Here is a 27,687-nt window from a genome sequence, read left to right as displayed (position 1 = left end):
AATAAGAAGTTTTTTCCCTCTCCCGTCATTATCTCTTTGTTTCTGTCTTGGATGGATCCGCCGAGAATATATGCATTTACTGCTGGCTCTGTTCATTGTGTTTGTCTCTTGTCCTGATTTTAACTTGGAAACCCAAAGGATCCACACATGAATGGATGGATATTTTTATCCTCCCTGGTAGAAGCGGGATTCATATTCTGAGTCATATTCCAAGTTTTGGGGGGATACAAACTATTGATGGGCCAAAAATGAGTTAAAGTTAAAGAGAGATCAGGAATGAACTCTGAAACTCAACTTTTTAGTCAACATGGAGTTTCAAAAGTACTCAAAATAAAAATAGAAATGAACGTCTTCAGTTTCATGACAACTGCAGATGAGGATCGTGTCATATTATGAAAAGCTCCAGAATGACTATTAAATGGATCCTTAAGGTGAGCATGTCTTCAGTGAAGTGACACATAGCTGGGAAATTGAGAATTAAGTCTTTGACTTAAAGGGACAGCTCACACCAAAATAAAAAATACAGATTTGTACTCTTAGTGCTGTTCATCTGCATAGATTGTTCTGGTGGGAGATGCTGAGTGTTATAGATATTGACGGTAGAGATGTCTGCCTTTTCTTTAATATAATTGAAACAGCTAGTTAAAAATACATTTTCAATACATTCAACAGCAATGTCTCTTTCAAGAAACCGTGACCTGGTTACTTAAAATAAGCCACAGATCTTGTGAGCAGTTTCATGTAGGACCTTATTTCTTTCTACTGCGCTACAGAAGCCAACCGTATAACTGCACAGGATAAAAGCGTGCATAGACGAGAAGCTAGCTAAGTGGTGCTAGGTGAGCTAACTGTAGCTGCATACTTTCTTGTGCGCAGTGTTGGCAGGTGTAATTTGGTATAAAGAAAATAGTTCTTACATGAAACTGCTCATAGCTGTCTGTGGATTATCTTGAGTAAGCGGGTCATGATCTCTGGAAAGAGATATTGCAGTTAAGTCTTTATATATAATATAGATTTTTTTACGCTTTGAGCACCACAAGTTGAGTGCCAGTCAGTCGGGGCCCTTCTGGGTGGAGTTTGTATGTTCTGCCAGTGTCGGTGTGGGTTTTCTCTGGGTTCTGCAGCTTCTTCCCACAGTCCAAAGACATACAGGCCAGATTATTGGTGAAACTGCCTGTAGGTGTGAATGTGCGTGTGAAGGGTTGTCTGTCTCAATAACTCAGCCCTGTGAAAGTCTGGCGACCTGTCCAGGGTGTATCCCGCCTCTCACACAATGGCAGATGGGATAGGCTCCAGTCCTCCTGTGACCCTGAGCAGAGATGATAAATGAATAATGCCTGAACAATGAATCATAAATAAGATGTCCACATACTGTACTTTGAATATAAAATCATCAGGCCTAAGCACTAAGGAAACATGGCCACAGTTATGTAAAAAAGAAAAATGACTATATTAACAGCTTAAAATGACTTTAAAAGGCAGCTTTGACTTGTAAAAGGTCTAAGTCAGTATGTGCCCCATGTCAAACAATCAATCATGTTTAACAATTACAAACTGGCTTCAGAGATTCACTCCCATGCAGCCACAAGAGCATTAGTGAGGTTGATTACTAATGCTTTCTGAGGTCACTCTGTACAGGGCAGTCAGTTTCTACCCCAACAAACTCACATTTTTGTATTGGCTTTGTGAACTTTGCAACAAAGTGTAAGAACATATGGACTCACTGTATCTGATGCACATAATAGAAAAATATTGGGACATTGGGAAACATTGCATCTAAATGTGGCTTATGTTGATGCATTGTGACAGTGAAATATTCTGCTCACATCTATAACAAAGCATTTCAGTGGTTTCATTACTAAAATCCCAATAAACGTTGAGGAAAAAAATACTGCCTTATATCTTCTGCATATCTGTTTAGATGTTTTTTGTCTGTACATGTACTTAAATGTGCGTAAAATCATGCTTTATGTGCATGTTTTTGAAGATAATGTACAAAATGGATACTGCGTGCACACATCAGAAGCTGGAGTATGAAAAATCACTCAAATACATAGACAGCATTTGATAAAAGGCACATCTGTTAAAACACTGACTCAAAATAGACTACGTCAACAGGAAATATCATGGGGCCCAACTTCTCCAGTGTTGTAATCCTTGCACAAAATTGCCTGAGATGATTCTCAACGTGTGTGCCTTTGTGTGTTTTTCGTGTTGATGTTTGCGCGTGAAGCCGTGTGTAGACGGTGCATGTTTGATTGCTCTAATAGATGGTTTGCCTTTATAACATCTGACATACTGAGACTGACAGCTTTTTCTGTGACCATGGAAACGGCAAATTACCCTGTTCACAGGCTTCAGTAATCTGCTGGCTGACACTTAGACACTCGCATCCTGAAGAGCGTAACTGAGGAGGTGAGAGGAGGGGAGCAGAGCGATGGAGAAAAACACAAAGATGAGAGATAACACCTCACATGTTGACATTTTGGTGTGTTTTCCCCCAGAAACACGTTTTATCTTTACCCTTGTTCCAATCACAGCTCCAATCCTGATGGAGTTCTTCCTCCTCCCCAGTGAAGCCTACCACAGGTCTGATTGGCCAGATGAGAGAGAGATGTCTCCTCCAGATGTGGTATCTGCAGCTTAGTAGTGAAGGTGGTTAAGGCTCCCTCGATGGCTTGAGAAGCAAGCTGTGTGGAGTAATTGAACCCGGCTCCCCTTGGGGCTCTGAACTAATCGCTAATAAAGTCTACCTCCTCCTCATCACTGCCACCACCGCCCGGCACAGTGTGTTTGACCCCTGCCTGCCTTCTCTGTGTGGTCCCATAATGAAGGTCAGGATGACTGTATAAACTGAATCACACACACTACAGCCAACAAGAGAGCTCTCTAGAACAAATACACAGTGCCACAGTACATACTGTACACTGTAATTGACAGTGACAGTACAGAATCATCAGGCATTAAACATTTGCTCAGATGCAGACATGCCGTTTGTGCATGCATCACTGCAACCACATATACATACACACATAAGGTCAGCCACATAGGTCCCCTCACAGCGTTCCTGCGACGCTCTCCAGTTTTTTTTTTCCCCACAGTTTTAATTTCACAGCTGAAGAGAGGAGACAACTCTGTCTACTTGGCAAAAGCACATTGGTAAATGAACAAGATTTGTACTGAATAAAACATCTAGTGAGAATCCCTAATGCCCACACTGCTGAGCTGAATGTAAGCTTTAGAAATAAAATGAGAGGAATCTATTAGGACTGTTTAAGTTGGTTTCATACCCTTTAAGACATTGGCACTGTGACCTCTGCTCTCGTGTGCTTTAAAAGGATTTTAAATATATGTATAAGTGCAGAATTAAAAAAAAATTGGAAATAATGTTTCATAGATTTTGCGGTAATTTGTGACAGGGTTTACAGGAAATAAGGGGTGTCAGAGGAGGGTTAACATGCCACAAAAGTCCCCAGCTGACTCAAAACAAGGATGACGCAATAACATTGTCAGTCTCTGAACAAGAATGCCCTGGATCTAACAACATTCAATAATATGAGACCACACAAAACAGCACATTAAAAATGCATAATATATCAGCTATCCCCGCCCTAATGGTCTGTCAACACATCATGCTGTCACAGTGCACTGCCTAGCTAAAGGATCGGTGAGGCTTACACAGGCAAAGTGGTGCTGACTTGACTGAATACAGACACTGTAGCCAAGACCAAAAAGCTGTATTAGATTTGGACTTAAGTCGGACTCAAAGAAAATAAAGACTTGTGACTCGACTTGGTAGAAACTCAACTGCCTCAAGACTCGTGCCAAAATACACAGACATCAAGATGTGACTCATGAATATTGAAAAGTTCAAAGTCACCATAGCCTAATGCACTTTTTGAATAAAATTACATAATAACTAAATTCAGATGAAAGAAATTAGACATTAGCCTTTTATTATAAAATCTCTGACAGACAATGCCAACCCTAGATCCATGATGCTCGCATGTGTGGCCCGGCAGTGGCAAGGCCCAGATTTGGCTGAGAATTTTAGGTGGCCCTTGCACTTTAACAGTCCAGTCAAATCAGTTAAACCCACAGATACAGATGATAACAGATGGCTAAAACGATGGACATAGACAAGGATTTCCCCAAGATTACACAGTTATTAAAGACTAATATAATGACAATATATATACATATGAAACCAACCACAATTTATAAAAGCTAATTAAAATCTGTAGAAAAATTGAAAAGAGGTACTGTGAGATCTCATCTGTACAAAGATAATCCTACGGTGGCCGCAGACAGGGGAGGGAGAAAATTCATACTAGGATAGAGTACCTCACCATACTCCAGTGCCCTGCTCTCACACACTCTCCCTCTCTCTCTCTCACACACACACACACACACACACACAAACACACAGCAAAGCAAATAAAAAGGGGATGTGAAATAAATGGTGAAGGAAGTGCACAATTTACCAAACACATGATAATGGGGAATTTGAAGCACAGGTGAGTAACTACCACCAAAACCTCCACTGATGGTTCGGCCACACTCGTCTACAGCACTCGTACAGGAACAAAAAAAAAACACACATTAGAGAGATCACAACAGGAATGTCCATGTCAACAAAAAAACAACTTATACAGCACGTGCTAATTCTTGGAGAAAAATTTAATAATCAATGACAGCCAACCGTGTGCAACAAAAACAAACCACTAACCGTAGACACCTAATGAAATAAAGGGCTAAATGTAGAACACAGTATCAAACAAACAAACCTAAGTAAAAATGTTCACTAAAAGAACAGCTAAATTAACAAAACAGGCATTCAACAAGATCAGGAATCTACAGACTCACCAGCAGCAGAGAGAAAAACAGAGCAGCAGCTTCAGGGGTGGTAAATAGAGCCGCACCCAAATAGAAGCCAGGAAGAAGGTGTGGTTAACACATGGGTTAACATCATGGTGACCTGGAGCTGACCTCACACTACCTGCTACACATGGGTCAAAAGAAAAAAAATCCTCCTGTACATACTATACTCTGTGTTTGTGTAACCATTCAGATTGATATAGATGTATACAAAGATGAATATAAACATGTTGAGTTCCTGTTTATCCATTCAGTATTTATTTCTTTTCACAAATTGTATAGCTGTCAACTTAGAGACTTATTGTTGGTAATTGATGCCTTATATATATATATATATATGTGTGTGTGTGTGTGTGTATATATATATATATCTATATATATCTATATATATATATATATATATATATATATATATATATATATATATATATATATATATATATATATATATATATATATATATATATATATAATATTTCTATAAACACCTATTATTTCACATGCTCATACACGTAAAATTACTGTCTATTCTATATCATTATTTATCAAGATCTGTTGTTCTTGTTTCTAGCTGCTGTAGTACATTAAGAGCAATGAATAAAAAGAGTCAAATTCCTTATATGTTCAGGTATTTGGCAAGTAAAGGGGATTCAGATTTAAAGCTGAAACCACACAATGAATATCATAAAGTGCCTGGGGCTGGGTTTGTGAGAAGGTTTCTCCCCTTGAAGGAGAACTTACACCTAGAAGCTAAATAGCCACACTTTTTTCAGAAACAACCTTTACTCCCATTGAAAATAGCTTGTAGCCTATGATGAGGTGTTTTGAAGTGTGTTGTGGGTGATGAAATGTATTGATGATCTGGCATAATTGTGCAAAATGCACTTCTAACTATGATGAGGAATGTATCATGAAGCTTCGGGTGAGATGAGGGGAGATGTAACTCCCTGGAGTGCAAACCTCGAAGGAGTTGCCAAGATCTTGTTTAATTTTCACCTCAGATATCCTGCTGGATTCCCTGGAAACAGAATCTGAAATTAGTTTGCTCTCTCAGAGTCGTACTCAGTTTATTATTGTACACTTGTAGGCCTGCCTGTGTTAAAGTGCAAATGTAAGTAATTGCAGAGTGTTATTTTCCATGAGTGTTTCAATCAACCTGCAGGGCCCATCAAGTCCTGGTCTTCATCAGACTTCCCGTCACTGACAGAGATGACTGTAATTATATGCTCAGCGTTGCTTCTTTCCAATACCAAAATAGATTTATGATTCACCAGCCCACGCAGTGTCCACACATGCACTAACATACGCACACACACACTCAACGTGCAGCCTCACAAACAAACATGTGCACACCTCCCTAGTAATCAACTCTGATGGAACACAATTAATATCCAATTCCACCAGCCTTTGTTTTCAGCTGTGGATTTAAAAAGAAATGAGGAGCTCCGGGGGGAGTTGACTCATGAAAACCAATATTTAGTGTGGAGACATTGTCTGCTTGAGGTCAGGGATAAAAGACTAGAGAGCTCAGGTTGGAATTGTCCTTGTGAGGCAACAACGATGATGCATGGATGCATGGTGAAATGAAGAATGTGAGACAACTAGCACAAAGTACCCTTGGTGGTTTTTATTAGGATGTGAGAGGTCTTTAGTATGCCGGAGGCCTCAGGTGTTGGGAGACAGAAGATTCCAATCTTAAGCTTCCCGTCTGGCTCTCGGTGACACACCAATGGATAGCCAGCTGATTCACTCCCCCTGCTAGTCTTCAATCAATAGCAGGAGCAGCAGGGGAGATAGAGGTTTCTTGGCTTCTCTCCTTTTCCCCTTTAAATCAGCCTTACTATGCAGGGAAGGAAGACAACCCCTTCATCCTTTATCTTGCTGGAAAGACAAGCCCAAGGAATGCCTCAAGGCAAACCGTGTGCTCTGCACTCCCCTGCCTGGCTGCCTCAGCGATAAACTGTGTCTTTGTAGCCTGCGGTGGAGTTATGTATGTGTCAGTGTATTTGGCCACTGTGGTTAGACGTCTAGATAGACTGGTTTGAGGGTGAAGGACGACAAGATAGAAGAGGTTTAAGAGGCCCTTATGGCGGTTGTAGTCTTGCAGAAAACCAGGCGGTATGACCTCAAGGGACAGTTGCTGAGGTGCAACTTAATTTTTCTCTTACAAGAGCACTGTCATGCTTCTTGCAGAAAATGAGTACAAAAATGTAGTTGTAGTTGTACTTGGATAGTTAAAAGGCTTAACATTTTGTTTTGGAAATATTCATTTACTTTTAATCATGTTAGGAAAATGGCAAAAAATGTTGGCCTGTTAGTTGGTCTGTCAAAAGCTATTGTATGGATTGCCATGAAATTTTGAAAGGGCATTCATGCGCCCTACAGGATGAATTATACTATATTTGGTGAGTCCCCTGACCTGTCCTCTTGCACCACCATGAGGTTCACATCTGTGGTTTTGAGTGAATTTTCTCCAAGGCTGCTGGATAGATTGTCATGACATTTTGTTCAGACACTTTTCCTGTTTCCTACAGAATTAACTGAATAGGGACATTTCAGGGACGGCTTATTGTTACAAAACCCCAATGGTCCAAAAAATGTCCCACTGGACCAAAAGCCCTTTTGTCAAACAGTCCATTTTTCCAAAAACAAATGCCCATAGCTTGGAAAATACAAACTCTCCTGAAAAAACATAGGACCTTCCTAGGTCTCATTTTTTCCCTACAAAAGTGAAGGTTTGATCCACCTCACTCTGCCTCTGGTACTTGCACTCTTGGTGGATTGAGTAGATTTAGGCAAGAGAAATGACATTGGTCAGGGTAAGAACGTCAGGGTAAGCAAGAGGTAGAGGGCAGCTCATGCATAGCTGGCAAAATAATCATGGCAGGGTTAACTCATTACAGGCCTTTAATCTTTGTAACGACAGGCAAAGTGTGTATTTTCGGGGCATTGGGTTGTCAGAGCAACAGGTGTTTGTTTTTTGGATAACAGGCTGTTTGGCAAATGTCCTGGGTTTTAGAATAATGCTCCACTGAAACAACATTGGCACCCAATGAATAACATTCCCATCAACCAGAATGTTCATTGTGTTTAGTGCTTAGTAGCACATTAACATGTTTAGCTAAAATGGTGAACATATTAAACATGACAACTGCTTTACATCAGCATGTTAGCATCGTCATTGTGAGCACGTTAGCATGCTTACATTAGTATTTAGCTCAAAGCAATGGCTGTAGTCTATGAATATTGCTCAACCAGCATGTATATGCAGACATTTTAATGATGCATATTCTGAAGCAAAGACATAATGTACACATAATATAGATGTCGCAACACCAACTTCTATTCTTTACAACTTGCAGGCATTAAATTTGGGTGGGATTTTTTAGTGTTTTAGCAGCCCTGTGGGAAATATTACACATAAATAGTTGGGTAGGATAAAAGCATAAATACTCTATTCCATCATCCATTTCACAAGACTGACTTAACAAGAATTTGTCCAGCTTGAAAGCCAACACTCTAGCTCTCCTGCAACATATCTGTCTGCCTTAACACCCACTTTTTTCTTTATTGTCCTCTTCTTTCCTCTCCGTTTTGCCAGAGAGATGGATGGCCACCAATCAGGGTGGAGGCGGCTGCCTCGGACAGGCTGATGGGGAGCGTGAGTGAGCCATCACTCTTGTAATGAGGTGCTTGGACACAAACTAGGGTGAGGAGGAGGACGAGCAGGAGGAGGAAGATCAGCCCATCAGAGGTCAAACCTGGAGGTCAGAATGGCGAGCTGTGATGGGACGAGGAAGAGCGTAAACACTGTGGTATTAGTGGCAGACAAAAATAGCTGCTGCAGGGGGGTTAGTAACAGATCGAGGTCAGGTTATGTGCATCTGTGTGTGTTTAACAACAGTTGAGGCAGGGACCCCTCCCAGGTGAGCAGTTAAGGGCGAAAGCGTTTGGTGTTATTATGTGAATATGTCAGAGTCTTCAGGACCTGCTGCGGGGAGAAGGGTAATGAGAGCAGTTCCAGTGTGGAGATGTTTGTTTAGGGGGCACCAGGAAGTATCTAATTAATGCCATCCCGGAGGCCCTGGTGAGCCCTGACCTTCTGTTCAAAGCCCCGAGCTGCCTCTGCCGTCTCACCCTGCCTGGGCTGCCATGAGTGGAACTTGAATTATTGATAAGACTGAGAGGAGAAGTAGGAGTTATCCATTGCATGTGCATGTGTGTGTGGGTTTGCATGTGTGAAATGAGCTCACAGGAAGTTGAACAATCTATAAAGAGAAGGTTAGAGGAGACTAACCTCAAGGGCAGGCGTCTCTCGGGCCTACGTGGAGAGGAGCATCCTAAATAACATGCAGCCTTGAGAGAGGGTAAGGTGATGGGAGAGAGGAGGATAGAGGTGAAGGAGAGCAACAGGAGCATAAAGAGTGAGGTCAGAGGATGAAACATGCATCTTAGATAAAAGCTGGAAACCATACAAAGAAACAAACAGAGAAAGAAAATGAGTAAAAGAAAGGGAAATAGGTGAAATTTGTCCGAACATTTAGGACTGTGCCTGTGTGAAACGTAGCACAGGGAGCCTCAGCACGACGGAGAGTGGAAAGGGGGACGGCGGAGGGAGTGCTGCGACTCCTAAATCAGGCTGCTGCTTTTCCCAAATGCACCGCTGTTATTTTGCCACAGCTGGGGTTGGCTCACAGGAAACAGATGGAGGTAATAAAGCAGGGAGCTGGGTGGACGCTGCGATCCTGCTGGGTTGTCTTCGAGCAGGCACACTCCATCCCAGCCCTGACACACATAAAGCTCTCTGAGGATTGAGCAGGGCACGAATGGCTGGTGGGCAAGGTGACCAGTGGGGCAGGGATTCAATCTGGGGGAAACAGGCCGTGTTTAAGGCTTAAGGGTTGAGAATGATTGGTGAATACTCCAGAAGTAATACAAGGCCTGGCTCTTAAATATCAGCTGTGAAGTGACAGAGAACAGGGGCCTGAATTGTGGCTCAGAGCAGGTTTTCACTTGAAAACACATTAATAAATCAATACACAGCACATGATGAATGTTGACATGTAAAGGATAGTTGGATATTTGGGGAAATAAACTCACTGGCTTTCTTGTTGTGAGTAAAGACTATTTGTCAGACTGTTTCTGAGTGCAGACTCAAGGAAGTTATTGGTCCCCTCAAGAAATAGGGCTCATAACCCTCAGGTAAAATGGCATTTTCTTTAGTTTTGTACTTTAGTGTTCGTATAAAACAAATGAGTAGAGGTGTAGTCTTCAGTCATGACTTGGTCTTGAGTTAGATTCAAGTCAAATTTAAGACTTGCATCTTGACTTTGACTTTAACACTGGTAACTTGTAACTTCACTTGGACTTGAGCTTTTTGACTTAAAAATATTTGATAACTTCCCCCAAGCCTAAAGATTAAAAAGTTGGGTTTTTTTTCAAGTTTGACACCAAACAATTAATGTTCACTTCATTACCTGAATTAACTAACACTGACATTTTTATATGTTTGCTTTAGACATAAAACATGCAACAACATACAATATTACTTAAATGTCTTGCAAATTTTGATAGACATTATGCCAACATGAGATGACATAACTATAAGAAGACATGACAGAAACATTGATTCTGCTGTGGTACTGGTAAATAGTGCTACATGTTATGAAAGTGCAATATTAGCTCCACCTTTTTTTTTAATAATTAGGTAAGTCAAACTTGTTGACAAACGTTTTAACAAATAAATACAAATTTTAAAAAGCATTATGGAATGATGTACATTTAATGTATTACTACTCTGCTGTTTAAATGGCATTACATCAGGTGAAGCACTTATTCTAACTTAAGAGTCAAAAACTCAAAGTTCAGGATTTGGGACTTGACTCCCGACTTGAATCTAGAACTGTCAGTCATGACAAGAGAATTCACTCCAGACTTGTCAGTATGAACTTGACTTTATGACTTATGACTCAGTCATAAAGATTTGAGACTAATGACTTGGTCCCACCTCTGCAAATGAGTAATAACATGTTCATCAATCAGCTTTAAAGCTGCTGGTAGGTGGATGTTATTGTCTATGGAAAGTTCTGTTTCCAGTCTTTCTGCAAATCAAAGCTATCCTGCTGCTGAACTCTTCATAGCTTCATACAGTATTCAATTAAAAAAATATGAGGGTGGTATTGATCTTCTCAACTAACTCTCGACAAGAAAGCAAATTAGTTCATTTCCCCAAATTCCATCAATGAATTAATGTGAGCCTCAAGCAGAAGGCTATTCACATATTAAAATTCATCATGTGGTCTTGAGAAGTCAGATGCAACAATAATTTGACAGTAATAAACAACCCTGCCGTTGCCCAAGTTACCTTGAAATCGCACAGATTGCATGAAACCTCTCCAGACTACCAACCTGAACACTTTTGCATAAATTTGAAAGACTAATTAGTCTTTGGTGATTAGCTGCTGCTCTTCCTTTTATTCCCCTCTCCTTTAATCCCAACCCACCCCAACACCTACGCTCTTTCTCAACTAAGTCATTAACGGTGAACCTCCTGTGGGAACTGAAGCTACCTGCGTCAAACAAAAACAAATACTAGCTTGTTTCATGCATCAGCCGCCGGAGCCCCGGGGACTGGCAGAGTATGAAGTCAGGAGATGGTTGCTCCTACTAATGTATTTTTAATCACTTGTGTACACTTTTCATTCTCCCCATCCAGACAGGAGACAGATGCAGTCAGTCCACGTGTCACCGTCCTATTATCTAACATTTTTAAAAAGTATTTTTGGATATGTTTGAGTCAGGAAATAAGCTGTGTGAGTTTTTTTCCTGGCTTTTCTATGTTCCGTATAAACATTTTATGCAGAAACTGAGAAGTGGAGGAATGCATGTTGCTGCCAAAGTGCTGTTATATGTTTCCACAGCTCTAAAAAAAAAATTGCTTCCTCAGAGTCATCGAGCGTGGCCTCAGGAAATAAAAAGGGAAGGACAGTTGTCAGCTGTTCATCCCCATGCACTATGTACTGAATAAAGAAACATTAACTTAGCTTGAAGGGAGAAACTCTACCACCTCAGTGAGATCAGGAGCAATCAGATCCCATTAGTATAACGCGCCACTAACTCCCTGCTCGCACACGCAACAGTGCCGCCAGGACGCTGTCTTTCTTTTAATTCAATAAACAGAGCACTTGTGTTTACACACAGAAGCTTTTACTCTGTCCAAAGCAATTCTTCTCTATCTCAACCACCCTTTGGCCTTATTTTGTTTGGCAAGTCAGAGGCAATTTCAGTATATATCCACATCCTGGAATATGTAAACATTCACAAACACAAGGCACTGACATCCTGTTTTTCGACTCACCTTCTCTCTCCCTGTGGGCTTTACAAGCACTAATGTTCTCTGATCTCGGATTCAAGGTTCACCCTGCAGCTCCTGGTTTAGAAAAGAACGAGACACAGAGGTGCTGGGAGCGTGGCAGAGAAGAATATAAAGGAAGTAATGAGATGACAGAGATAACAAAGATGTCAGTGGCGGATTTGAGCTTTTGCAGAAGCAGCAGAAGCCAGCGAGCCAGATGTGACAGTCTGCATTTTGTCTTCCCAGACAGAGCGAGAGTGATGGCTGCTTTGATCCAGCACAGGAACTGACATATTCTCTCAGTTCCTATCCGAGCACTCAGCACATCCCCACCGGCACTCGAAAGCCCCGAAACACGATGGTGTTTGTAAGCAAAGATAGAAGCGCAGATCGCTTAAAACACAAAGTCCCACAAAGCCACCTGTCACGGGTTGGATGTGATGTGATGTGATTACAAATCGTTCCATTAACTCTCATCTTCTGTGGGAAAGATGCAGCAAGGTTTTGTCGACTCGAGGTTTCCATCTGTATGGGAAATTTATTTCAGCATGTTCACATCACTCAGTGTTTTGCTAACACCCCACCTGCAGCAAAGTAAATGTTATCATTGTAGAAAATGGGCTGGCATGCGTGTTCGTACAGAGGAAGGCTCCCAAGCGGAAATCCACAGTTAAACAGTGAAAAGGCCCTCTGAGTCTCTGTAAACAGTGGATAGGTGCTTCAGCCTGTAGTTGGATTTTAGGGCTGCTTTCACCTTCTGTTTGTCTCCTGGTTGACAGCAGTATAAACTCCTCCAGCCTGTAAGTAAAACAGGAATTAGTCCACTTTTTACAGTGAGAGTGACACTGTGACTTAATGACAGACGCCATAATCCTCAATCTATGATACAGAGTTAAGATGGGTTGAACATGGGCTCTGAGGGATTTACCCTCGGACACTCTACTGTGTATCCCCGTATAATAATGTGCATGTCTATGCATATATTTGAGCATTCTTGTGAGTGTCCTCTGGTCAATGAGTACCTACAACACACTAGTGGTTTCTGAGTGGTTTAGAGCTGTCATAAATAAGAAACTACAGTTAAAGGCTATAGCAACTCATGTTCAGTCTGGGGTATCGCAGCACTGGGAGTCTGATCTCAGACCACCCAGACTCTCTGCCGGATCAGCAAACAAACACATTCTCATCAGCATCACATATTGCCGCTTTGCAGCAGACTTTTGAATCTAGATATTATGCTTCAGGTATCCTTGTGCATCTGCCAATGACTTTCTGAGATGTCCTTACCATCATGTCAACAAAAGCACATATTGAGATTACGCTGCACATGGTTATGTTTAGGCAACAAAAGCATGTGGCAACCAATGGCAGGGCATAGACAAAAGCACATGCCGGCACAGATGGTTAGGATTAGGCAAAAGAAGCACATGGTAAGGTTATAGACAAGACACATCACATTCAAACAGGAAGCAACACCTGACTCCTGCATGAAAGTCCAGGCTTTTGTGGATCCAGCCACTACCCTACCCACACTATAGGGATCTTCAAGCTCCTTATATGACATTGTTACCGGCAGTGCTTCAACCTGATGCTGTCTTGCAGCATATCATGTGGAAGTGACATGTTCCGCCTGGCTGCATTCTCAGCTGATGCTGTCCTGTGGTGTATTATACGGCCACAAAAGGTGACTTTTGGCATCAGGATCTTACACCGAAACCACTGCAAAAGCAGCAGTACTTGACAGCTTTGCAAGAAGAGTGGGCTGGTTAGACCCTGAAATCCTCAGCAAAACATCTACAATTCAATATTGACTAGGCTAACTCAGTCTCTATATAAATATTATGTGATATGATTGAAAGAACCCAAAAGCCACTAAATGAAGACCGTAAAGAGAACTTTTGATACATATGTTTTGCTAATAATTAGTACTTTTATTTCAATACATTTTTTAACACAGGACATTGTCATATTGCTGCTTTTACTGAGAAAAAGATTTGAAAGCTTCTTCCATCAAGGTATCTATTGTCATTTAATGTGTCTGTGGGTTGATGTTGCTGCACCATTACTCTGATTAATCTCATCTTGAATCTTTTTTTTCAGGCACTGAAGATACAATCTGCTCAGGTAGATGCACTTAATCATAACGACTTCATTTTCACTTTAACAGCAGCCCAGAGTCTCGTTTTATGTCCAAACATAAGAACCGAAGATGTTTTCACACTAAAAGTCCCTCGTTTATAACAGACCAGCTCTCCTGTTAATTTCCCTGCGTCTTGGACTGTGATACTGAGACACAGAACCTGTGGGCATCTTAAGTGCCTCTTATCAGCAGCATCTGCCTCATAAAGAATCAAATTGGGCTGCTGATGCACGCACAGCTGATCCCTCACCCTTGGGGCCTGAACCAAAGAAAATATTGCAATCGTGAGCCATGGATTTAGTCTGGGTAGTGTTTATCCGCCAATCTGTTTGGATTACTGAATAGCACGGAGGCTATTGTTCAGATACGCTTCCTGTTGTGTAGAAACAGAGCTCAGAATAAGATGTGTCTGTCTGCATGCTCAGCCCATGTCTGCCATATAGAGGAGGACGGGAATCCAGATGTAATCCACCCACACAGGAAGCAGCGAGGAGACGATTTCATCATGGAGCCATCGCTGACTGGGGGCAGGAAGTTATCAAATGTGAGGAAAATGTTTTGAAGTCGGAGAAGCCGTACAAGATGAGATTTGTGCCACCTGGCAGCAGAATCTAAATGATGTAATCTGAATTCATGTGAAATCAGATGTTGGCATCTTAATTGTCATTGCAAGAAATAAAATGAGAATAAACTTGCTTGCACATTTTTTTTAAAGAATTTAGGTTGAGAAAAACTGAGGGAAAAGCAGTTGCTTACTGATAAAAGACCAAAGCTGACAAGAAAAAGAAAGAGGGTTTTTTTGTTAGTCAACAAAATTGCTCCTCAAATGTAGCAATTCAAAAAATAAATCAAAGGAATACTTCACCTATGAAATGATCATTTGTATATCAGTTACTCATCCTGCATAACATTAAAATGGCGCAGAAATGTTAACCTCACATATCGCCACATTGAACGAACAATCAAAAAACAGAGATAATTCTTGATTATCTACATTAAACTGTATATAACAGCAAAATTATATCAAAACATCCATTTACAAACTCTCACACAACTTATGTAACATAATCCAAGTCTCATTATGCAGTTGTATGCTCAGCGCCTCCCTGACACTGCATTTTCACAAAAACGTTACTATTTTAAACACTTTCGCATATGAATTGTGAACAAGGGCACCTTAATGGAATGCTGAGCACACACTGTGTTTTCTCCGGTAAGAATAAAATAAAATTGGACTGCAGCTTCATTTTTTTATTCCACAGTTACTTAAAAGACATCTGTCTATCATTTATGTCTATCACTGCCATCCTGTTTTGTCACACCACATTAGTTAAAGAATAATAAGTGAATCTCTTCCTCACTACTGTTTCAAAGGGATTGGACATGAATTTTTGACTTGTATTTATTCAGTGAAACTAAACACTGACAACTAATTTTGCAAATATCCACAATTAAAGAAAAACTTAACCCACAACATAACTGTTTGTATATCTCACCCAGTGTTACCTTGAATTTGTGAAGAAAACATTTCTCTCAAATGCTTCCACAGTGAACTAAGAATCCAAAAATGGCAATCATTCTTGATGAATTAGAGTAAAGAGGGATCACATTTTGGAAAATCTGAAGAAATTCTCTCAAGGTGTTCTTTTGCTATCACATTCACGAGAAAGCAACAGAGGAAGTCACTGTGACTTTGACCTTTGTCCACCAAAATCTAATCAGTTCATCCTTTAGTCCAAGTGAACATTTGTGCCAAATCTGAAGATTTTCCCCCATGGTGTTCTTTAGATGTTGCTCTAATGAGCGTGAGACAGACAGGGTCACAGTGACCTTGACCTTCATCTACGACAACTAAAATCAGATCAGTTCATCACTGAGTACAAGTGAACGTTTATTTAAAGAAATTCCCTCAAGGCATTATTGAAATATTGTGCTCACAAGAATAGGATGGACTGACAGACAGACAACCCAAAAACATGGCTTGGAGGCATAAAAAAAAAATTAAAAATTGCCCTATTTTTACAGAAGACAGCACAGTATTAGTTATAATAATAACCCACTGATACTGCTGTACAGTATAAATACACCGTATACATGGCAGTAATTACTGTCAGATGTAACACTCAGCATTTAATGAGCAGGCCTTTCCACAGATTATAGCTGTTGTTCACATTTCTGTTGTTAAAGAGCTCTCACTAATGCATTCAGGTTTGGGTTTTTTTCACAGATTCCAGTTAGAAAATTCAAACATGTTTCATATAATCACATAATAAAGGTTTGAGGCTCATTCAGTAGGCAGAAATTTTAATCCCAAACCTCCACACTGGCTGAGATAATGTGAGGAGCAGTACCAACCTCCCACTGTTTGAATCACATTCACCATGACCAAAATTGGTTCATAATCCACTTTAATAATTTGTGTAGTATTTAAATATGCAGCCCTTGCATTTTATAGAGACAAAGCTTCATGGTATTTTTCAAAATGTATCATTCTAATCTGAATGTATTTTTCTTACAGTGACCCCTGACTTTAAGCAAAGTACTATCACTGGTTCAGAAATAGTTCAGATAATGTTGTGACAGCAGAAGAGGAAATGTCCCGTTCCCACCCTTCTGTCCTGTTCCCAAAGCAAACGGCGCTCCTATCTGCACCCCCCTCTTATTTTCCCCAGAATGTATCCAGCCTGTCAGACATGGAAGCACAAAGATCTTTTCCTGTTTTGACTTTTCCTGTCTGCGCTCTTTCCTGCTGAGCACTGCTCATCAGCTGTGCGTTTGTCTAAAACGTCTGGATGTGAGATGTTACATTTGCAGGAGCTGGCAGGTGTTGCCTGGAGACACAAACAGGTGATTTGCTATTGCTTTTCTCCATGAGCTGGTGCACATGCATAAAAGAGATTTAGTGAGAGAGCGAAAAGGGAGAATGGCCAGATGTGTTCATTGCAGCTCACTGGAGCAGAAGCTGTTCTCGTGGAGTTCATCAGTTTCTCTGAGGCTGCTGCTCTAACCTCCAACCCCATCCAGCCAAGCAGAGGCCATCCTCTTTAATTCTCTTAATGTCACAGAGACTTTTGTCTTTTTGAATTTTAGTTTTGCTCTGCAGTGGCAGCCACAATATTAATTGTCTCTTTGAACACACTTTTGTGATCATAGTGGAATTAAGATGACACTTGTTTTTAACTATTTAGACAGAATTTAGGCAAATTGGGCAGTCCCACACCTTAGCACAATTGGCACCCTCTGCAAGCTTCCCCTTGTGCCATTTTTAGGAAGCAGAATACTCAAATGAAACAAAAATATATAGATAATATTAATTAAAAAAAGATATTTTTTTAAAAGTCAGATATGCCACTGAATGTACGGAGCCAAACTCTCTGGGATTATAAATGTGACTGTTGGAAACTTGGACAGCAACTTCACCAAGATGCTTTACTGCTGTTGGCAGCTTGTATCTGTGGGTCTGGTGTGTGATACAGTACAAAACGTGTGAATGCCTCCATTCTAATGTGTTAATTGCTGCCTAAAATTATCTTGATGAAGCGGCTCCATTTTAAAGAGTAGACATCAAGGTCTCAGCAACCCCTCCTTCAGTATACAGAGAGCTAGTTAGTAGCCACCGTAGTAACAGCAGCAACATGAAGGCGTGTGTCTGTACAGTATGTGTGAGAAGATTTAGCATTGCTGGCAGTGCAGTGCGGTGATGAATCACTGTAATTTGCACAGCCTGCAGAGGAGGCGATACCACAGACTATTAAAGACAGCAGCCCTGCATTGATTACCATAGCAGGTAATTGCTTGGTGAAGATAAAATCGGTGCTAATCCTGGGATGTTGTCAGGTTTTGAAACAAGGAAAAACTTTTGATCTTCCCAGCGGGTATGTAAAAGCCTGGCCACGCCAAAAGAGATAAGCTGGAGTGGACCAAATCAATTCCTGCAGTGGGTTAATTGCTTTTCTATGCATGTCTAGCACATTTTAAGAGTGAAGGAGGGGGATTGTTTTTATATTGATTCACTGCACAGGGAAGATTTTAATTTCCCCGTACCTCTCTGGCAGTGCTGCCACTCTGGGGTTAGAAAATCCAATTATGTGGGCTAGCCCCAAAACTCAAGTAAAACCACAGGAGAATCATGATATTGAAATGACTGACATAATTCAATGGGCCTTTTGAAATTTTGAATGACTCGAGATAAGGATCCACAGATCAAGGTCGCATTTGCAGAGATAATAAACAGGTTCAGCAAGGCTTGTGTCCTCTGCAGAAGTCTTTGTCCTGGGAAATGTGAGGTTGGGAAAAGCTTTAAAGACTCACTGCACTGAGCAGAGACAGTTGGCGATGCAACAGTGTTGCCTGAATGTAATTTTAAGCATGTTTTAAGTTATGTTGACACTGGAGGAACGAAATGAAAAATGATCTAAAATCCGAGCATGCATAATAAAATCACTCTGTTTTTGAGCAGGGTGTCGACGGACACTATTTCCTTACAACACAATGAAAAAAAGATACTGTGTGGAGAGGAGCTGCTCAGAGCTGGAGAAAGTGAAATGTGAATTGGACAGGTCTGTGATGGCTCAGACAACAGCTCAATATCTTGTCCCTGACGCATCTGCATAAGAAATACTGAATGTGGAAGTATTTTTCTTACTCAGCAACAAATAAATCAGGTCTTTTAATAGGTTTTCTTTTTTTTTCTTTTTTTTTTAGTTTTTTAAATTTAAAATTGTAATGTTCCAGCATCACCGTTTGGCTGAGGTTTGTTGGTGCATGTCTGTCAAGTACAACATATAGCAAAGTATACCTAAGTATAAGTATAGGAAAGTATCTGCCATTCCACACAGCCCAGTTCTATCCATGGGCGGATTATGAGGCAATGGGCCCATGGGCATAGATATGCATAAGGCCCTGCCACCTCTTCTACGTAGGAGGTGGTTTTGGCTTTCTTTGTAGTCGTTATGCATCATTTTGTTTTGGTTAAGTGACTCTTTATGGTCATTTACTGTACCTTTGTAGTTGTTTGTGTGTCTTTGGGGTTATTTGTTGTCTCTTTGTGGTTGTTTTGCGTCTCTTTGGGATTTTTTTTGTGTCTCTCTGGGATTGTTTTGTGTCTCTAGTTGATTGAATGATTTTCTGTGCCTTCATGGTTGTTTTACCCTTTTTTGTGTGTCTCTGTGCAGACTTATTAAACCATGTCTATGGGAGAAACAACATTGTTCTCAGAGTTAGTACCACTTTAGCGACGCATATATTTTATATTTTGTAAGAATGTATTTTTGTATATGTACTCATGGATGTGCTTCCTTTTGGTTCTTCTTGTTTTAACTTTTAAAAAGCCTACTGTGAATGGGTATTTCAAATTAGGGTTTTGATGTCCATATCAAACCAAATGAACTTTAACTATACATTTTGTAATAAAGTATGTAACTGGGACGAAAGACTGAATTAAGTATAAAGGAATCATAAAATAAATAAAGCTTTCTTTGTTTCAATATTTAGCTCATTGCCTCTTTATGTTATGCTGCCATCTGCCAGTATTAATCTATAATGTGAAACGACATACAGCAGAAATGACTTGAAATGATGGCTGAATAAGGGTGCTTCATAGCCCATTTAAACATAATAATAATAATTTAAAAGAATAAGTAAATAATGGATGGCACACAGCGAACCTGGAGTTTTTTGCCCCCCTAGAGAATTAAATTTTAAAAAAACTTGAAACCATAACAAATCAACAGAGTTGACTTGTCATGTGGTATATGTTAACCTTAAATGCAGATTTTTTTCTTGCATTCATTATCTCGAGTAAACTCAGGATTTGCGTATTAAACACTGCTTGAATGCGGGCTAAAAAGCTGCATACCATTTAGAGGTTTACAACAATACAAAAGCTCTAAATGCACTTCTGGCAATATGTGTGGGGTAACAGGCAGGAATTAGCACTTTGCTCTTTCAGACCTCCATTAATTCATTAATTCTGTCTGCCATTAATTGGTTGCATTCAGCTAGAGTGCGACACTGATTAAATCTCAATAATTCCAACGTGTTCTCTTAGTGGTGTTTTTTAATTGAATTCTGTCTGTACATTGTAATAGCCATGGCTGCAGGGGAGAGCGCTCTCTCTGCTCACCTTGATGTGTTGGAGACAGAGACACACAGCCACAGGCCATAATAGAGACTTCACAAAACTCTGGGAGAAGAATACAGCGGTGTGATGATCACTTCAAAGCCGTCAGAGGGCCTATACATAATGGATGACACAAGAGCAGTCCGCTCTGAAGTGCATTGTTGCTCCCTCCCAATTAATTTAGAGGTAATTATTCCTTAGGCACCTTAATAAGATGAGAGGCCACCTAAGAGAGGCTGCTGCTACTGCTGGAATTAAAAAAGACATTCACAAGCAACGCTGTGATCACACGCAAGTCACTGTGGCGTGCTCCGCAACACTGTCAATCTCACTCGCAGCCATGCACATGAATATTTGGCAGACCTCTCAGAGGAAAAACAAATTTACTAAAAGCCATTTTTCAGCATTTCAGCAGAACTTTTCCAAAAAGTTAGAGAACTCAAATGAAACTGGATGGACCTGGAAATTCTTTCAGAGATTTGAATGGACCTGATAAAAAATATAGATACCTAATACAGGACTGAGATCTTAAAAACTTGACCCAGTCAATGTCTGAGTGGAGAGAGGGGTCTTGGGTCTATTCTATAAAACGATGTAATTAAAATTGCTAATGCTGCTACATTACTGCTCAAAGCTACACATCTTTTCTATGTTCCACCTCCAACTGACAGCACTGTTGCCCAATGTTGTGTTGTTTTTTTTTAACCTACTTTTGCTTTCATAATATGATCCTAAGTCGGCCTAATTATCACGCAAGTTACACACAGCGTTTGTGTTTTTCTCTCATGATCAGTCTTCTCAGATTCATTGGGTATTACACATACTGATAAACACACTCAGGACCCACAGTTTGATAATGGAACCTGACCAGGATCTCAGCAACTATAATAAAACTTGGACCAGAACTTGTAGAGGTTCTGAGGAGACATGTAAAGATCTCTACACTGGATACTACATTTCCCATACTACAATTCAATAGTGTCTATCTATTTTTTATTGTCTTGGGATGACCTCTAGCTCACCTGGAGGAGCATGGGCCACACTGGATATCTTTAGCTGTAGTATTGATAAAAGCAAAAGTGTCTTATATATATATATATATATATATATATATATATATATATGTGTGTGTGTGTGTGTGTGTGTGTGTGTGTGTGTGTGTGTACACATCCATTTTAAGTCTCAAGATTAATAATGATATCAGCAAACAGTCGTCTATTTTCACCTCCAGCAGATGCAGATTAGCATTAATTTGGAGTCGTGTTTCTAGCTGCAAGGCAAAGGTAAGTCTAATCTATATTCTCCTTGTAGCTCTGTTTTGGTCTCCCCCAGCTACTGATGGAAATATCGTAGCTTACTTTGTCTGTCTGCTGTTTGGTGCTGGTCAGATAGCATCTACATGATCTTTTATGCTGGAAACAGAAACAACATCAGGTAACAATGCTGATGAGAGCTTTGCAAGTTAACCAAAAGAGTAAAGTTGTGCCAGAAAACTAAAACAATTAGCTAAAAGATGCTAAAATCCCCCATGGAGCTGAGGGGAGCTGCAGAGTTGGGTGATAAGTGACCCCTTTCACATACAGTAAGTCAGTTAGACTTTCTTCATATATATTCATTATAGCCACTATAAAATCCACCAAAGCACTATGCACAATCTCTCTCTGTGAGTGGGAGTTATAGTTTTTTCCAGGACGTGTTTGTAGGTGTGAATCTGTAGTAGTGTGTTACTGGCAGTTTGCCAACAAGTGAGTAGCATCACTAATGCATACGGCCCATTTGGATGCAAAGAGGAAGGAAGCCAACGATGTTCCTGGTTTATTTGGGAACAGTGGGGAACTCAAGCAGGCTCTGTTGTTGCTGCAGTGTGTTTGTTTGTTGCTCAGGAATTTGTGTGGTCTCTCAAGAGATACTCACAAACAAGACACACACACAAACACACACAGTGCGCAGGCACTGATGATGATGTACTGCCTCAGTATGTTGAGGAGCCTCCTCAGCAGTGCACAATGCCAGGAGAGCGCAGTGACTCAGGCTGACACAGTGGGAGCGTGGGGCCAAAGAAACTACTATCTGCTCCCAGTGCACCAAAACTCCTCCTCAGCCAGAAACAGTGCCGCTTTGCAGCTTCTGGAGCCCAGTATCCAAAGACTCCCTGGCCCCATTGTTAATGGTAATGTTGTTTGTTGTTTAATGTCTGCTGCCTGAGTCCTTGAATGTTGAGCATTTGCAATTCTGAATTTTTATTTTATCTCATCCTCGTTTCCCAGAGAGGCTAATAATCTTCATTTTTCCACGCTGTGCTAAATAAGTCAAAATACACATTTGGTCCTGCAGAACTTTCTGGTGAAATAATGATTCAATAAATAATAGTACCAGAAGAGACCCAATTTTTCTCCCCTGTGACAAAATGAAATAAAGACATCAGGTAATGACAGCTATACCAGTCCTTGTAGTGCAATGCACAAAGCTTCAAAGCCCCTGACATTTCAATGGGAATTCTTTTAATACAGTTTTAATAGTGTCAGTGTAACAGACAGGGGGTTTTCAGACAATAAGGTCAGTATCCACTGAGGCTGCTGCAGCTATAGGCAATCTTTTCTTTTCCTCTTACTTTTGCAGTTGTTTGTCTCCAAAATATTAGGCTGAGCTGTCGAAGGCTGCATAAAAAATGCATAAATTCTGCATTTGGGTAGACTTAATGTTCACTTTTAAACAATGGTATTAAAAAAATGTACAATCTTTCCATATTTAATTCTTCTCTCTTTTATTTTTTATGATCAAGACATGTTTCCAAGCATAGGAATGAGTGGTTATTGAAGAAAAGAATAATTATGAATTCATGTGAGATACCAGGTTACTAACAGGTGACAGCACCGTGTTTGATGTTTGTATATGGAACTTGTTGGTGAAGATCAGAAGGAAAAACTTGTCATGTGCAGTTGTTTCATTGTGATACTGCAAATGGGAACTTCTGATAACAATTTAGTTTTAAACAAAGTCATTAAAATTTCCTTCTCAAGGAAAGCGTGAGAACTTCCTCCTCCTCAAGTTAACTATTTGTAATGGATTATGCCAGCAAGCGAAACTGCATGAGGAAAATCTACTCATTATGCACTCGTGGAACAGGATTGTTTGTGTTGTTGTTGAATGACAGATAAGACCCCAGCTAATGAGGGACCTGAAGGTGAGGTTTAACAGTCTTAAAAATGGCATTAAAGGTGAATACATGTCAAATAGGATTAAGGGCTAATTGGTCTTTAAAAGGCAGCATTCTCTGTGGATGTCAAGAGTCTTTTCCCCTGCTATTACTGTGTGCTTTAGAGTTGTTTTAAGTACAGTTAACAACTACAGTAAAGCCAACAATGGCGCGGCCAGCATTTTTCATAGGGGTGGCCAGATGGGGATACTGAAAATCTTGGGGTGGCACACCAATTCAAAAGCCATAACTGAATTTTATATTTATATAATGCTGTTGAAGTATATAGGGTAGTTGAAAAGTTATTTCAGCTGAGAGTTAAGATATTGCAAACTAATATACTTTCCTTTCTTTTTTTTACAGTTAGTATTACAGATTATCTGATGTGTATAGCATTGTATCAGTACAGTTACATTAAATTTAGGGATGGCTGTAGCATAGTTGGGGCAGCAGTAGCTCAGTCCAAATGGACTTGTCTTGGGAACTCAGGAGTCACAGGTTCAGTTCCTCATTCGGACCATGTACGGAGTGCGGACTGGTAGCTGGAGAGGGGCCAGTTGGCGTCCTATCCCTGTGTGTATAAATGTGATACAACAACAGAGGGAATAGGATGGATTTCCCCTCAGGGATGAAGTTTCTTGTTCTTTTGAGTTCCTCAGTAATCCTGTTTTAATGTGTTATGTATCCGTACATGTTAGGCGATTCATTGTTCTTCAAAAAGGCTGGTTGTCTTTTTCCATAAAAAGATAAATATAAAGCATTATTTTTGAAGGAGTACATTGATTGTAAGGAACAAAACATTCATATGAAAGAAGGCTTCTCATTTTTATGGGAAACTCATACTCATCAAGTGGCAACCTTTGAGACTGGAAAATTAAGCCAATATTGCGGAAGTGCAAAGTGCAGTTTCTTGAATGGCCACTTTGCGTGACAGGCTGTTTCCTATATTTTCCTTTGCTTCCCAGTCAGATCCATCCCTCACTCCTCCACAGCTCCAGCCTCTTGACCGCTTCTGGCCAATTCTGGCTCCAAAATTCCAAGACGGCATTGGCCTAAATGCCAAACTTGAGGCTTCAAACTGGAAGTCCACAAACCAATGGGTGTCACGGTCACCAAGTCACGGTAGCTACATCCATTATTGATACACTCTATGGTGTATAGAACCCATTTTCATTCAGATACATTGAGGTCAAAGGTCAAGGGGCCCCTTTGAAAATAGCCATGCCAAATTTTCTCTTGCCAAAATTTGGCTAAATTTGTAGCATGTTTTAGCCCCTTTCCTGAAAAGCTTGCATGACATGGTTGGTATCACTGCATGTCTTAGGTTGTCCAGCTTCACACTATATCACTATCTCACTATTTTCATACTAGCTTAAAAAATAAGCACACCTCTGCCTTTCAAAGACAGTAATGTAATAACGGGGGGGGTGGGGCTCTGTTTCTTACAGTCAGCCATACTATATCAATACTGCATCAAATTCACCTCAAAAAAACATCAAGCGCTACAGTGGCAGGCTACCTTGTCTCATTTGTGCGCACACCGAGCAGTGAAATCTCTACAGCTCACCACAATGTCATTGAATTACCATCCCGCAGTCCATAAAATGCAGAGAGACAGGACCAGTCAGAGGACAGCACAAACCAGACGGCTCTGATGCTGTAGATTAAACTCATGTCAAGCTGTATTCTCTGCCCAGCTCCTCTGCGCGCTGACAGCAGATGGCCTGCAGGGTAACGTGTCAGCAGGGCACCCATTGCTATGAATAAAAAATGCAACTATGTGCAAAAGGCCAAGACTGATATGGAGCACAGTGCGGTGGTCTGCAGCAAGAAAACTTGGGATGACTGTCAGAATGATATGGCTGAATTTTAATCAATTTGAATGATGTGCCGTGAGGACAATTACATCTCGACTGCTTGGTTATATCATTATTAAGTTCTTATGAATATACTACTCTCCTGCAGGAGGCTTAGCCTGTTTGATATTTGCATCTATATTTGGTATGTTATAAATCCCATGTAGAGCGAGAGAGGCTGCTCCAATCACGCAGCAGTCTCTGCAAAACAGCAACAAGGCAGCGTGCCTCACATTCAGACAGGCCATGTCATATTTTCCACAGAGAAAAGTAGCAGGCCAGGCACTTGGCTCACAGATCAGACTATCAGGCCATCTGCTGCGCCATCCCACATATTCACTCTTTTATGTGATGCTTGGTAATCAAGTCATCTAATGTTTCCATTTACTTCATGCTACTGCTCATCTCCACATGCCTACTTGCTTGCCATTATGCAGCACTAACCATGATTCTGCTGTGTATCCTCTTACATGCCATTAATCACATACAGGGGTTGACGAGGATCACGGACACGGCAAAAATGTGCACCAAAACCTCTCCATGCACACTTATCACATGCAGACAAATTCACGTAAAGGATTTAAAAGCAAGTAAAGTGACCCTGCTAAAAAAAAACTGGGAGTGTGTCTGTGTGTGTGTGCGTGTGTGGTGGAAGGGCGCTGAAAGCTTTCACTCTGAATCTTTGGAAACGCATGATTTTAAATCAGTGAGGGAGAGCGAGAGAGAGAATGGAATAGGAGTGTATGCAGAGAGAAAAGGGTGCAGAATTAGGAGATTAAAGTAGCTGCAGGATTAGGCCCCAGGTTTTAATGATGGAAATGGAAAAGCTGTGAACAGAGTCTGACACATTCTCTCTGGCCCTCCTCTCCTCCTCACTCCCTCTCCAAAGCATGTGTCTCCTGCTGATTGCGTGGATGGCCTCCGGGGAGAGCCAGCACTGCTCTCCAACAAATAGCATACATTTGTTTAAAGAACATTTATGTGCAAGCACATGTTTCCCCAAGCAACGCAGCCGGTCTGGTTAACCATTAATATATGTGGACTGGATTGTGCTTTTTGCAGGTGCAAAATGTGTTTTCCCAGCTTTTTGCCCATTATACATGCACGCATTTTGGGTCATGGAAACATTGCATTGATGCCAGGGAAATGAAAATAAAGGACTTTTGTTGATATTTTATTTTTATGTTTTAATTTACGCCACACCCCATAAAAAGGCAGAAGTGAAAAATGTGTTTTATAAAATAATTCAGTGTTATTTCTTATCTCATGCGCATTTAAATAAACATTTTCACTGATTTTTTAAAAATATTTTGTATATTTTGTTTTTTGAATTGTGTCTGCCAGGATACATTGCCCTATTATGGTATAAAAATGCCCAAATAGTCAACATTTTCCTGTTTTATTTGATGAAGAGAAAATGATAAACTCTTGTATTTCCTGCTCAATTATGTCACATATACAATGTTATATACAAGACTTGAGACTTTACTTGGACATGAGCTTTTGACTTGAAAGTATTTTATGCCACAAGCCTTAAGATTAAAAAGTAAGTTATTTAAAAAATTTCCTCAATCAACTAATGTTAATGTTTTTAATTCCCAGTAAGTCAGCACTGTCATGCAATGTGGACCAGGTGGACCCAAATACAGAAGACAGCCGGCCACAGGAACTCCAGGGATCACTTCTTAGTTTAAGGAAACGTTAACTGAACAGGCACGATCATATCAAGGATCCAACAACTGAACTAAAAACCAGGACTTAAATACAAACTAGAGTGACGAGGGGATGAAGTGCAGATGGAAAAGAAGTGCAGAGAGGCTCAGGTGAGGAAAATAAGGTGATGAGGCAGAAGAACAGGCAGGGAGCTGATTGGCTGGGAGAAACTGAAGAGTAGGGGAAGAGTAACCAGGTTAATTCAGCACAGGTGTGTAGCTGACTGGCAGACACTCAAGAGCTTTGAAGGACTTACGAGGCTGATGCAGGACAGGTGTGTAGATGGACCGCAGGAAGGGGAAACACAATAAATGGAAACCCAAAAACCAAGGAAACACAATCTTCTTAATAAAAAGCCAGCCAACTTTTTCCAAATATGCCAATCATGTTAGTGATCACCAGTTGGAAAAAAATATTTGCTGGAAAATG

The 27,687-nt window shown here is 40.5% G+C and overlaps 1 long non-coding RNA gene across 1 annotated transcript; it reads right to left on the bottom strand.

Annotated features, from left to right (window-relative positions):
• Positions 1 to 8,030: 8,030 nt before the first annotated feature.
• Positions 8,031 to 13,003, bottom strand: LOC148188944 (uncharacterized). Its single transcript, XR_015777285.1, has 2 exons — positions 12,236 to 13,003; positions 8,031 to 9,745 (listed from the first exon to the last, which is right to left on the bottom strand). It is a non-coding gene; the product is annotated as an uncharacterized LOC148188944 (long non-coding RNA).
• Between the last annotated feature and the right edge of the window lie 14,684 nt (positions 13,004 to 27,687).

The sequence above is a fragment of the Plectropomus leopardus genome, chromosome 8 (assembly GCF_026936395.1).
Source record: "Plectropomus leopardus strain MGB_pleo_1.0 chromosome 8, ASM2693639v1, whole genome shotgun sequence".
NCBI classification, from domain to species: Eukaryota; Metazoa; Chordata; class Actinopteri; order Perciformes; family Serranidae; genus Plectropomus; species Plectropomus leopardus.
Note: the sequence above shows the minus strand (reverse complement) of the source record. Positions and strands in the feature narration are given on the sequence as shown.